The sequence below is a fragment of the Oryza brachyantha genome, unplaced genomic scaffold (assembly GCF_000231095.2).
Source record: "Oryza brachyantha unplaced genomic scaffold, ObraRS2 ChrUN-Ctg61, whole genome shotgun sequence".
Classification (NCBI taxonomy): domain Eukaryota; kingdom Viridiplantae; phylum Streptophyta; class Magnoliopsida; order Poales; family Poaceae; genus Oryza; species Oryza brachyantha.
In genome coordinates this window covers 1-14,311 of record NW_024427261.1, presented here as the reverse complement: position 1 = coordinate 14,311, position 14,311 = coordinate 1, and the positions used below count along the sequence as shown (strand labels likewise).

At 37.9% G+C, this 14,311-nt stretch overlaps 1 pseudogene; it reads left to right on the top strand.

Moving 5' to 3' along the window:
* Positions 1-1,143: 1,143 nt before the first annotated feature.
* Positions 1,144-12,685, top strand: LOC121056687 (annotated as a pseudogene).
* The last annotated feature ends 1,626 nt before the right edge of the window (positions 12,686-14,311 follow it).

Below are 14,311 nucleotides of genomic sequence, written 5' to 3'. Positions count from 1 at the left end.
CGGCGCGGACGGCCTTCCCCTGCGCGGCCGCAACTTCTCCGCGTGTCCGTGCGTCCGCGCGGACCACGCCCTAGCCCCTTGCTGCTCGCGCCATGGCCTACCGTCACGGCTGCGACCTACGCCTCCAGTGACCGGGCGTCGACGGCAGCAACGACGCGGCGTGCGCCGGATCCGACCGCATCTTCGCGCCGTCGAGGATGCGTGCTTCGAGGTGTGGCATGCCGCCTGAGACTTTGGTGCGCAGCTGCCGGCGGCGGACGGCCTTCCCCTGAGCGGCCGCACCGCCTCCGTGTGTCCGTGCGTCCGCGCCGACCACGCGCTAGCCCCTTGCTGCTCGCACCATGGGCTATCGTCACGCCTGCGACCTACGCCTCCAGTGACCAGACGTCGACGGCAGCAACGACGCGGCGTGCGCCGGCGCCGACCGCATCTTCGCGCCGTCGAGGATGTGTGCTTCGAGGTGTGGCATGGCCGCGCCGTGCCAAGCTCGCTGGTCGCTGGGTAGGGGGGTTAACACCTAAGTAATAATCCATATGCATGCTTCATTGTAATGTTTATCATTTGATTGATCATCGTACATACATTTTGATATACTGATCTCCTTGTCGTCGTCTGATGACGATGACCTGACCCAATTAACCCTTCAATATGGTTAATTGGATAGTCCATGCTATTATATTTTTTACGGTTTTAAAATATGCCATTACAATTCATATATTTATAGATATGCCATTACAATTTAGGGTTAATTGGATCCATGTCATTACAATTTTTAAGGTTTTGAATTATACCATTACAGTTCATCTATTTGTAAATATACCATTATAATTTAATATATATTCTAGATGTGCCATGCATGCATGACAGTGATGCAGTACAGTTTTGTCGATGATGATGGTGATATTTGATATGATCCGTCTATTCATTATATTGATGTGGTGATGATGCAGGCTAATTGAAGATCGATCGATTGAGAGGATATGCTATTGGGGGCCATAGCAGAAACTAGATTATATATCAAGAGAGGAGTGGATGGCGACGGACAAGTTCCATTTCCCAATAGGTGATTTGGTGAGTTCTAGTATAAAAAACACCTATTCCTCTCTGATTAACAGCATCATCTCTCGAATCACAACTAGAGCAATGGAAACCGTTGAGGGAAAGCCTGTGTGCATGCAAGGCTATTATGAGATCGTGTTATTTCCTAAAACTGGAAGTGATTTAGCCTTGAATCATGCTAATGGCCGTGTCCGCATCCTTTTTGATTACCACAATCTGTATCTGGTTGCTTTTAAGTCACACGGGATGTGGCACAAATTCCCGGACCTCGATCCTAAGATTGTTCCAGACTATGCAAGCAATGAGCGAAAGAAGTATTACAAGGTGAAGAACATTCCCTTTGAGTCCAACTATGGTGTTAGAGGTATGTCAGCCGATATATCTGAACTAAAAATTAGCAAAGAAACTCCAATCCGCATATACAAGACATTGAGCCTATATGATTCTGTTCAGCAAGTTGGAAGAGTCAAAATACCCGACCTACAGAAGATGCTATTTATGTCCTGCGCTATATTTTCAGAGGTGCTCAGGTTCCCTCTTATGAAGAAGTAGGCTGTATACCTGATAGGTAGGTCAGTGAATGATAAGAGTAAAGTCAGGAAGGAGCACACAGTTCTCGTTCAGCGGTGGAGTAGTTGCTGCAAGGCTCTTAGAGAAGGAAGACAAGCTTTCGAGGTGATGCCTAATCTAGACATACACACGTTCGACGAGTTGCTTGCTGCGATTGGTGTTGTTTTGCCCATTTGATATACCTGTTGTCTTTTACTCGAAGGAAACTGTACATATTGACACGTCTATCGCTACCTCTTTTTTGAGACAAAATACTCCTAGAGATTATCCATTTCAGTACGCACCAAAGATCTTGTTGCAGGCTAGTATTGCCATTTGCGACGTACATGCATACATAATACATATTATGTTGGTGCTGTTTGTGCATTCTGCAAGATAAGCCAACTATTACGTCGTTGCTTTGCATACGCTCTCTAGCTATATACGTAGGTATGAAGAACTATCTTGTTTGTTGAGAAAAGGTAGGTATATAACTGAACATAAGTGTCCGTGCATGTTGATGCATGCATGCATGTTGATACATAGTACAATTAATTAACGAAAACCATGCATTTATATGTAGAAATTAAGAACATTTACTGGACATTTACATTATTGTGTTGCTCTGGATTGTTAAACTTAAATGTGCTTGGAAAATCTGATATCTCTCCTTAACTACTCTCTATGATAGGGATAATTGTGTTCTTAACCCTGCTTTGGAATACAATTGTGATTTCACCCTTCTTTTTGGCATTTTGGCCCTCGTCCTTTGAAACTGAAGATATGGTTTTCCCCTAAGCGTAAGTCATCTTGAATTCTTGATGGTGCTATATACTACCACGGTACCACCCTCCATCTCAAAATACTACTGTTTCATCTGTTATTCAAAATTTTCTCAACCCTGGTTCTATTTTGGCTATTCCCGATGAACTCCGCCACAACTAGCTGATTTGAATTCGATAGCAAAAGTTGATTGGAGTGCACGGCCATTGTAGCACCAAGCCACAGTGGCCCTGCACTACACGCGCAAAATCCACAAAACCGACTGTGTTTTTCTCTTGCACGTGCATGTGCATGCTTACATTACATAGATCAATCTGATTTCATTGGACCTTCATTACACGTAGCCTATATACAGTTTCTGCATAGAAAGTTTACACACATATATATAAATGGTCAATCTATCATTAATAACTATGTTTTTTTTATCATCATGCAATGTGAGAATGACTATTTGACATAAATCCGGAGTTTCTTGAAATATTTTGCTTAAAGTTCCTATAGTAATAAATCAAATCATAACAAAATACTCAATAAGATCATGTATAAAGAGTTGTACCCATAATTGTATACTTAATTTCAGCGAAAACAAACATTTAAATTTATAAACATAAAAAACGCTGTACCATTTCCGATCATTTTCATCCTGCTGCGAGCAGGATGCTTCTGTTTTGGGATGAACAGGGTGCTGACATCCTGGTGTGGATTCTGGACTTTTGTATGGATAGATCAATCGAGTTGGGATTTATGTTTTAGACAGTCAAAACAAAGCAGCCCAAGCTAGCTCCCCTTGTAGAAGGAAAGTCTGAAATGCAGCCCAATTCTAGCCTGCAGGCCACGCGCCGGCCCGATCGTTACTGATGAAGATTGACGTGAAAAATATCTTTTTCACCGGGCCTCCGAAGAGTCCAGTTGAATTTCTTGTGACAGCTTCATTGCTTTTTGCTGAAATTAAACATAAGTAAAGCAATTTAGTAATGACTAAAAATGATTTTAGGTAAACCTTTTCAGGTAACGACTTAAAAGAGAAATTACGGTGAAAACTCCCCAAAAGTTAAATCAAAATTTAAGTTATAAAATTTAAATTTTGGCTTATAAGCGTCAAAAACGAGGACTAAGATTCTAGAGAAGTTTAGTACTACACATTTTACTACAATAATCATTGTTTTAGACAAAACACATAACATTAGAACATTTATACGGAAAATTGTGGCTAGAGTTAAAAACCTAGTGAAAGATACCCCTTCAATTCTAATAGATGGCACCATTAACTAAATTTTAAGTATATGCTTGATCGTTTATCTTATTTAAAATTTAATGCAAATATATAATAATTTATACTTAAAGTACATTTGTTCATAAACAAGAAAATAAATAATAATGTAATTGTCTACATGTGAAAAATGGTCATCGCTATCGTTATCTATTAAAGACCGGAGGCTACAGATAGGCGCTGATGGTACCGCGGGTGAACTAGTTTTGTGTTAAAATTTGGTTTATTTAGTTAAGTGGTCAAATATAGACCAAACTTTAATGGTATCATATAAAAAATATGAAAGTAGTATTAGACAATGCATGGGAGACAAATAAGAGAACCGATAAATTTTCAATGGCGAATAACGATGATCCGCGCTGCGTGAAGAGGCGGCTAACGAGAGAGGCCCCACCACTACGATATTGGAGTGTAAACTTTGCAACGAAACAGCGACGGCAGCTGAACACGTAGTAACCCTGTCATCAGCTGGAGTGTAAAGTGGCAGTGCAGATAGTGCCAGATATATCCATGTGAGACACCCCATATTGCCCTAGACAATTAGGCATGGGTGTTAATTTGTTGATTAATCCACCTTGATGAGCCACAACGATATATGATGGACATGAAGGAATAACCATGAGCACTGATCTACTAATAATCATTAATCATGGTGCAACTTTTAGGTGAAGAACGTGGGCATTATTCATTAGAGTGCCATGACCTTTCTCTCTTTTGGGAGATCTGATAGGAGATTACCTGTAGTTTTTTAAAGGCTAATTTGATAGGTGTTCCTGTGTTCGAGCATACCACACATTTCTAGAGTAGCATATGCATTTTTTATATATTAATATTAAAGGCTATTCATGCCGTTCGTAACCTAAATTCTCTTGTTTTTCGTGCACACAAAATAAGTATATTTTTTTTACTAAAAATTTTTATAAAAATTCTTTAAAATCAATTTTGATTTTTTATATCTAATAATTAATTAATAATATATTAATTTACTGCTATGTTTTTCATGCCGGTTACTGACCTAATAAATAACAGGACCTCAAAAGCATATATAGCATAGCAACTGTCAAACTGACGTACAAACTTTTACTTGATTAATACTAGAAAGCAGGTGTGTTGAGGATTAAATTCATAGAAATGCAAAAAATTTGACAAAACGCTGACAACATCGTAGATTTAAACTAGTACTTACTCCATTCCATATTTTAAGAATTTATGATTTTATCTAGATTCATCAACTGATTGGTGTATATGGTCAGTGTGTGCGTCTAGATTCACTTAATATAGGGCTACAGATTTAACACACGAGGTTTATTGCAAAGGTCCATATTGATCCCTATTGGCCCAAAATTCGTGCATTTCAAAATGGCGATGGCTATTCGCTGGTTTTTCACGACCAATGCCTGCATGTTTTTCCACATGATCGGTTGACAAATGGCGGCAATATAATGCTGTGCCGGCACATGCTTAATTGTATGTAACACTGTCATGTCCAGAATAATGGAGTACGATTAAGAGCAGGTACAATAGCATACTATAAGCATAATTTAGAGAGATAAGAGTAGAGAGAGAAGAGATGTGAGCTACTAATTTATAGCTAGCTGTACGTGGACTCCAAGACAAAATATGTGTATGACATGTGGGACCATGTATTGATGTTTTGTAGGTAACTATTGTATTAATTGACAATTAGATTGACTATAGATAAATTAGAGCTAGTAATTTGCTATACTATTGAACTTGCTCAAAGAAGGCATTGGCACTGTTACAGATTCCCAGGCAATGAACTCCCAATTTAACATCAATAACATCCCATCCGTTTGTGTCTATTATCAATTGCAATATGATATCAGCCCACAAACTTGGACCATAGCTAGCTGCTCGATCGTCCGAATGAGCATGTTGTGTAGTAGCAACGATATTTTCTAATTGTCGTTTATCGATTATAGATGTACGTTTTTTGAGTTTCTAAACGGTATATTTGGTATAAAAGTTTTTATATTAAAAATCTTGAAAATCTTGTGCGGCACTAGTATGTACACTGTTTTTTATAACCAACTGCGTGACAATTAATCACATCTTAACTAGGATACGTTGGAGTGTATAAAGTGAACTGCCCGTATTTTTATGCTTTTATATTGATCGATGCATGCAACTTAACATAGTATCAAAGACAAAGGTCTTGAGTTCAAATCCTGGATGACAAAACTACAACCTACTCCAATATTCCACGTTTGAGACTTGAGTAGTCTCATGATTTAAAGTAAAACTAAAGTGTAGGCTGCATTGACCAATTAGTTAATGAAGTATGACTTGTCATAGTTGTAGCAACCATCCAAAGAACTACCTAAACAATTGTGGCATACCTAAATTTTAACGTGACAATTTATGGCTCTGCGCCAATCAGTTCTCTAATTCCTCTATTCCTCCTGGTGACAAGAAAACGAGACTAAAGCAGCCATAGATCTTTTTGTTTGTACTTTTATTTAGCAACTATAAAAACAGAGCTGGACAACCAAACTGACAAAAACAAACTCTAAAGTTAATCCAAAACCAAATTCTAAAATTTAAAATCAGCTCTCATGTTAAGCACACACTTAATCATAGACCGACATGGCCATAACCAATCTCATAATTTCAGTGAAATTTCTCACTCTATATATGCAAGTGGCTGCCTTGTTTATTGATTACCTGCTGATTAATTAAAGCAAGAGTCCACATGATTCTCCAAAATTAGTTAATAAGCAGTACATCGTTGGGGTACTTTGTACGGTCGAACAATAGTATACGGTTGCATCTATCCCTTCTGTCTCGCGTCCTAGGTGCTATCTGAAACACCAATGCGTGATGTTGCTTTGTTTGCGTCCAGCCCTGTTCAGTTCCTAAAATCTTTTCCTAAAAACATCACATCTAATCTTTGGACACATAAATAAAGCATTAAACATAGATGTAAAAAAACTAATTGCACAGTTATGACAGAAATTGTGAGACGAATCTTTTGAGTCTAATTAGACCATGATTAGCCATAAGTGCTACAGTGACCAACATGTGCTCATAATAAATTAATTAGTCTCAAAAAATTCGTCACGCAGTTTCTTGGCGGAATCTGTAATTTGTTGTTTTATTTGTGTCTAAAAACCCCTTCTGACATCTGATCAAACATCTGACTTGGAATCTAAACACAACTTGAGAATCCTGCCCTGTAAAAAAAAATTGAGAATCCTGCCTACTTGACATGCACCTCCATTTTATTGGATTAAGATTTTCTGGCTTAACCGTTGACGCGTTCGTCGATAATTAGATCCCATTATCTATGAGCCCACGAGTCAATGACCGCGTTTCATTCATTTTACGTTAAAAGTGTCTCATTTCTGTACATATGTTTATTGAAATTCACGTTCAACTGGATATGCAACTGAGCATGTCATCTCGACGTGGTTACATTATAGGACACCTCCATTGGGACACCATTTCATCGCCTATGAAGCTGAGCTGCGATCTGAGGCAGCTTAGTCATAATTTTAATTGCATTTATGTATTTATTTTTGAATTATCATACTAGTGTGTTGGCCGCTTGTCTAATCAGTTCCTTTTTTATTTGAAACTCGTCTAATCAGCTTCTTAAGGTTGGAAGAAATATTGCTCTCCCGTTTACTCCACTGTGTCCGCGTGTCATGTAACCCAGAAGTCTTTTTTTTTTGGCTAATTAACTTTCCACGTCTGCTTGTTATGCCTCCGTTCCTAAATACTTGACGCCGTTGATATTTTTATAACCATTCGTCTTATTTAAAAATTCAAAATTACTAAATATTTTTATATCATTTTATTTATAGCTTACATATTTAAAAAAATTGAATAAGATGATTGACCAAACGTGTATAAAAAAGTCAATGGCGTCAAACATTTAGGGACAGACGGAGTAACTTACAACAACAACCATAATTGAATTTTAACTCTTATCATGCATGGTCTTTCATCCTAGTCTATTTTGTAGTATTAATATTTGAATCACTAATAACATAGATATAAAAGGTTTTATCTATAATTACCACAATTGTTTTCTTTTGCTGATAAATGATAAAAGATAAAATATTGTCTTATTTTTAATAGCTATTTAATATTATAAATAATGAAATTAACTACTATATAGCTAAAATCTATTGTCTTATTTTGCGCATGAGCGGTTTGGAGGGCCTCCGCGATAAGTGAAACCCTGCATGAAACGATGCGATAAAAAACGAATATGATGAAACGTCTTTACACCTTACCTGAATCACGATTAACGAATACAATAAGGCACTTACAGCTTGATGGTCCAAACCTAATGTCTGTTCGAGATCGAAAGAGTGCCCTCGGGAGACTACAAGTTCCATTTCCCAATAGGTGATTTGGTGAGTTCTAGTATAAAAAACACCTATTCGCATTTTTTCCTATTTTCCTTCCTTATTTTGTTTCTCTTATATATATTCCGAATCCCAAATATTTCCCTACCTTTTTTTTTTCTTTCTATTTTCTCCAATCCCGTGGGCCTTAGCGAGCCCAGATATCGTTATGGTTTCAACTTACGAACCCCAACCTCATCCGTCTCTCTCTCTCTTTTATAAGTCCGGAGTAACCCTAGCCCTAAGGGCCTCTCGTCCGTGGATCTGGACGACGGCGTCCTGCTCCTCCCCACGCCCTCTCGCCGGAGTAGGGAGCTCGGCGTCTCTTCCACTAGCGACGGGCGGCCTTCTCCTGTTGCCGGGGGCAGGCAGCCTCCTCTTTCCCCAGTTCGGGACGCCACCTCTCCAGCGCAGGATCCGCGGGCGCGGCGAGCCTTCCTCTGTCGGAGCGCGGCGTCCTCCTTCAGTTTCGACGAGCGGCCTCCTCCTCTAGCCGGCTGTTAGGGCCTGTCCCCCTCGCCGGAGTTCAGTGACTCCCTCTCTCGCCCCCTCCACCTCCGGTGCTACACCTGGACAGGGTGAGTTCCTTTTTCCTTCTTCCCCTTTTATCTATTTTAGTGTTATTTTGCACTTAGCTCGGATCTGAAATTTTTTATGTGTGGTGAACTGGTTTGGTTACTCAAATTGCTGCTAGTTATTTTGATGATTCAAATGGAACTTGTTCAGGTATAGGGTTCTTTTTATGCTAGTTATGCTGAAAATCCATGTTCACCTAGCACAAACAATACACCTATTGTACATATACATTCCAATAGTTTGGTATTCAATCATGCTCACTCCTCTCCTCGTAATGTGATTGAACGTGCATTTGGAGTGTTGAAGATGAAATAGCGAATTCTGTTGCACATGCCTAGCTACCCTGTGGAGAAGCAAAAGTTGATTATAATTGCTTGCATAGCCCTTCGTAATTTCATCCGTGATAGTGCTTTGGCTGATGTTCTTTTTGAGAGATGTGACAATGATGAAGAGTATATGCCACCTATCAATACACCTGAAGAAGAAGACAATTATGTTAGCACCACATCCAATGATGGTGATATGTGCGTCTTTCGAGATTTTATTGCAAATGCTTTGATGGCGGACAGAGGACGCAATATATAGAAATATGAAAGTGGTTTAGGTTGTTCTTTGTTATGTGCTTGGTGTACATATGGTATTGGCGAAGTAGTATTTTGCTATGTGCTTGATGAACACAACAAAGTGCAATATTTTGTATGTGCTTTATTTATGAACACATCGCGGTGGCAAAGTAATATGCACGGAACCTATTACATAAGTAATTTAACTTTCTTATTGCCTTCAAAAAGGAAATTATAATTTTCTTGACTACCTTTATGACAATTTACATTTTTTAAAAATTGTATAAAAACATTTATGTACATTGATGTAGTTAAACCAACCAATGTAGAAATAAGCAGAATCCCCTTCTACTTCAGGGTATTTCAGACAATTCAGCCTCTCAGGACACTAGCCAACAAATTCTCAGAAGCTCCCCCAAACAGAGCCCTCTCAACTTTTTAGAATCTCAAGTTTCCAGAATCTCCGGCTAGCTTCTCAGAATTTCCAGCTCCCCCAAACAGGCCCTAAGTCCCTAACCCCAACCACGAGCTCCCTAACCCCAACCACAAGCTCGGTGGCGGCGGTGTAGGAGGAAGAGGTGGGAGACTATTGCTACTATTTTGATATAAATAATTCCTTTCTCCAGCCTTTTCGTTCCCATCCGTCGACTTTCCGATATGTTTCAATTTTATTAGTATAAATACATATGAATTTTATTAATATATATACATATGGATTAGGTTTTGAAGAACCACCGTGGAGGATGTCTTCGATTTGCCATTGTTTGTGGAGGAGGACGACGAGGAGGCGGCGGCGGAAGCAGCGAAACAGAAGCGACGGGAGCAGAGCTTGAAGCCCCGGTGGCCGAGGCCGACGAGTTATCGGGACACGCCGGAGATGAAGGAGAGGTGGGCGAGGAGTAGTGCTCTGGCTTCCCAGTATTGGGAGCATGACCCCAAGACAGGGATCAGCTACTACACACGTGCCTGCTTCCTAAACCTCACCATCTTCGACCTTGACAAGGAGAGTATGTGTCAAGGCCACATCAACAATCTAATTATTACTCCAGTCTATCATATTGTTGTTATCAATACACTGCAATTTTTTTTCTAGCACACTGCAAGATTACGCTCATCTCTAGCAATATTCCATAAATCAACGCACACCCACTATGCACATGATTTTGATAATCCAATCAAACACGTGGAGTGAAGGCAGACCAATAGTTTCAGGCACATGAACTGGAAACAATGCAATAAGCACAGAAAAAATGATTTGCTCACCTTCTATTAAAGATTAGACAAAGATATCCGATTCATATCTTATCATGTATCTATTTGGGAGATGTTTTTAGTGGAGCAAACTACCTTAAAATTCACTAGATGGGATCCTCACTGACTGGAGAAATTTGATCATGTGCCACTCTTCACAGTGGCTCTTGATCATTCGCCACTCCTTATCTTGCAATTGATAACTTGCCACACTGCCCAAAAGGACTGTTTGTCACTTTTGGCATAGATAGTCAGTGCTAGTACCACCAGCAGCTAGGGTCTTGTTTTTCCAGTGATTGCAAAATGCAAATTGGCAGTAAATTATATCTCATTGGAGACCTTGCACTGGACGGGCTAGACACCGACGGTGAGTGACATTTAGGTGTGGGGGCCTGAAATGTTAGTGTCCTTGAGCCAGGGTGGTGGATGAGGAGGGAGATCATGCGATGTCAGGGATGATGGGGCCATTGGGGGGGGTACCAAGCAGATAAATTGTAGTTTGCCTCCTGTGGATGAGATGCAAATGATCAATTTTCTCATTTCGGGCAGGTCCAAGCCAAACACAGGTAAGCTGTTATATGAAGAATTAGACAGCTCATACTGTTTAGGTTTTGCTAAGATGAGCAGATATTGCGATGGATTTAGTTCAGTTTCTCCCTAGTTGTAAAATATCCCATGCAGTATGCTATTGAACATATACTCTCTCTGACCTCATAGATCTTATTTAGCAAATGGACAGGTGTATGGTTGGATTTTCTGAAGTATATAGAAGATTAAAAAGTAGCCAGATACTTTCTCAACTGCAATAATTTTGTTTCTGAAACAACTAAAATAATTTTCATAATTGTATTTCCGTAACAGCTCAAAAGATAGGGACAACCCTGTTTACCTTATGAAAACTTTTGTCCTCTAGAGACATTATCAAACGTATACTTTTGTTAACACACTATTCTTCCCTGTTGCAAACTAACTCCATTTTCAATTTTGTCAGTGCAATATGGTCCAATGCGTTTTACAGACGCAATTATCCCAGAGGATCACATTTTGACTAGCTCGTTAAATGTAATATCTCTGAAAGTAAAATCATCAGATGTTGGCTACCCTATCAATCTATATGGGACTGTGATAGTCAGAGATGGATTAGATTTTAACTGCATCACCATCTTTCCGGCGCAATAGGAACAATTGCCAAGTTATCCAGTCAGAGGTATTTTAAAGAGTATCTCTTCAGACTATTAATCTCTCCTATTTCACATAATACATCGAACTAATTTCTTTACAGTTATGTACAGTTAAAGGCATACTAAACCTAGCTACATTTGAGTTGTCTATATGCATGACTTGGACTAGTTTCATACAAAACACAAATACCTACTTTTTTTATGTATTCAAATATTAAGTCATGTCATTATATTTTAATTTGATTGATCATGTCATCATATATAATTATTGCAATTAAATGATTGTGTGAATTTTGATGAGCTCAGTCCAAATTCTTGCCTAGGTTGCTAGCAAATCAATTTAATATGAATCTGCGTACAGGTTTAAGGTGGTTAATAAATAATAACAATACTATTATATTCTATGGATAATTATCATTTATTTTATATATATCATTAGTGTGACATATGGCTAACGTCTTGTGTAATTTTTCTTGTAGAATGAAGATATAATTCTCACAGGACCAACTAGAGGAATTGTTTTTTATGGTGAAATATTTTTTGAGATAAATTTGAAGATTAAGGAGAATGAAGAGTGCAATGACAAGGAATTTAGTAAAGGATTGCTTGAAATGAAAGTCTACACTCGTCGGTTTAAGATTGTGACTGAAACCTTGGAGAGTAGGCTCAGTGAGGTGGAACTTGTAACTGCTTGTGTTAAGGAAGCACTGGAGGGCACTGTTGAGATCAAGATTCTGTCAGATTTCTGAAGTTTTTCATGGGAAAATTACGGCTTTGCACAACAGATGTTCCGAATGATATTGTACTGTATGACAGTGATGTCGGTTCTGCAAACGCAGTTGGTGATGACAGAGTCGTGCAGCTGCTGCGACGTGGTCGTAGCAGTGTCCAGAAAAGAGATGTTGATATTGAATATCCATGCCCATAATATTCATCAGAATCATGTCGTCAGTCGTAGTTTGAAGTTCACCCCATTCACTAGAGGCTCTAATGAGGACGAGATTAGCTGTGGTATTTACAAGATGCGGGTGAAAGTTGTTTGGTCAACCTTGTTGATGGGTTAGAATTATACTCTACTGAGAGTCTTTTTACAAGATGCAAAGAAGTTGTTGTAATTAACAATTGAGATGAATTAAATACGCTATTGGGAATATTTTCACAGATCTGTAGCTTATGCTAAACTCGGTGGTGTAAATAATTAAACTTTTAAGCTAGCTGTCATGCCGAAATTGAATGTAAGTGGTTACAGGGCAGTTTTTTTGATAGCGTTTGTTTTTGACGCCATAGTTACTGAACACGTGTTATCATTTCCCCGTATGTAAAGCTGAGATTAGAGAGTAAATATCATGAAACAAACAAGTACTTTGACAAAACTATCTATACTAATATAAAAACAAATGAAATCTTTTCACGCCAATGTAAAATGTATAAATTTAAAATTAGTGTAATAACTAAATGACCCAAATCACTCTAGGAAATTAAACGGAACATCAATTTTATTTAGTCACCTACCATTCATATCTACCATTCATATATAGGAAAACTATTGTAAAAGTTTTTTTCGTGCAATAAGCACTTCATAAATCTGTGTATTAGTTTATATATTTGGGAGCTCATCTTTCCCTAGTAGGGCTATGTTAATGATTTGCTCATCTTTTTGCCTTTTGTGGCAAAAACAACATGACGTATTTAGAGATGATAATGATTTGATTAAAACTTTTATAGACATGTGTTCTTATGACCTAAAAGCAAAGACTGAAAAAATAAACTAAAATAAAAAAACTCTAAAATCAACTCTAAATTTAAGATTAAATATTTAAATTTTAGCTTATAAGTATAAGCAAAACCAAAAGATGAGCTCGTCGAGAAGTACTCCCTCCCTTGTATTATAAATGACATTATTAACTTTTTTAGTATATGTTTGACTTTGGATTTACTATGTCCATCAAATTATTTAGATTTATTCTTGTTCTTTACTTCTCTAGGGACGTAGTTATTATGAAAAAATTACTAGAATTTCTATCAATTTTTAGAGGTACTCTAGTACTGTAGCTGCTTGTAATAACATGAAAACTAGTTAGTAACTGTATGATGTGAATTTACTTGTATTAGAAAAAAAAAGTGCTGTGTTTACTTGTGAATTTTTATTCACATAGTTACTTATTTTTACTCTTCCACAATGCAGTACTGTAATTTCATGAAAATGAATTTTCATTTATGTTGATGGTTAAGTTACTCAAAAGCATATTTAATATTGAACTTATTTTTTAAATGTATTTAAGTTAAACATAATTTTTTTAGAAAGAACAATACCAGACCTAAACATTACTACCTCCGTTTCATAATGTAAGATGTTTGATTTTTTAGTTGCAACGTTTGACCATTCGTCTTATTAAAAATTTAGTACAAATATAAAAAAAATAACAAATCGTGCTAAATTTATTTTGATAATAAAGTAAGTCACAAGCAAAATAAATAATATTTCATAATTTTTTTGAATGAGACAAATGATCAAACATGGGAAGCAAAAGTCAAACATCTAATATTATGAAACGGAGGGAGCAGCAGTTAGCGAGTGCGTAGATTACAGTTCTGAGGAAGTAAGTAAATACTTTATAAATATAAAATAATAAGTGTTAAACCCGAAATGGGCCGAAACAAAAGGAAGGTTGTTCTGGGAAGCCGGTCCAACTAACTGAGCAA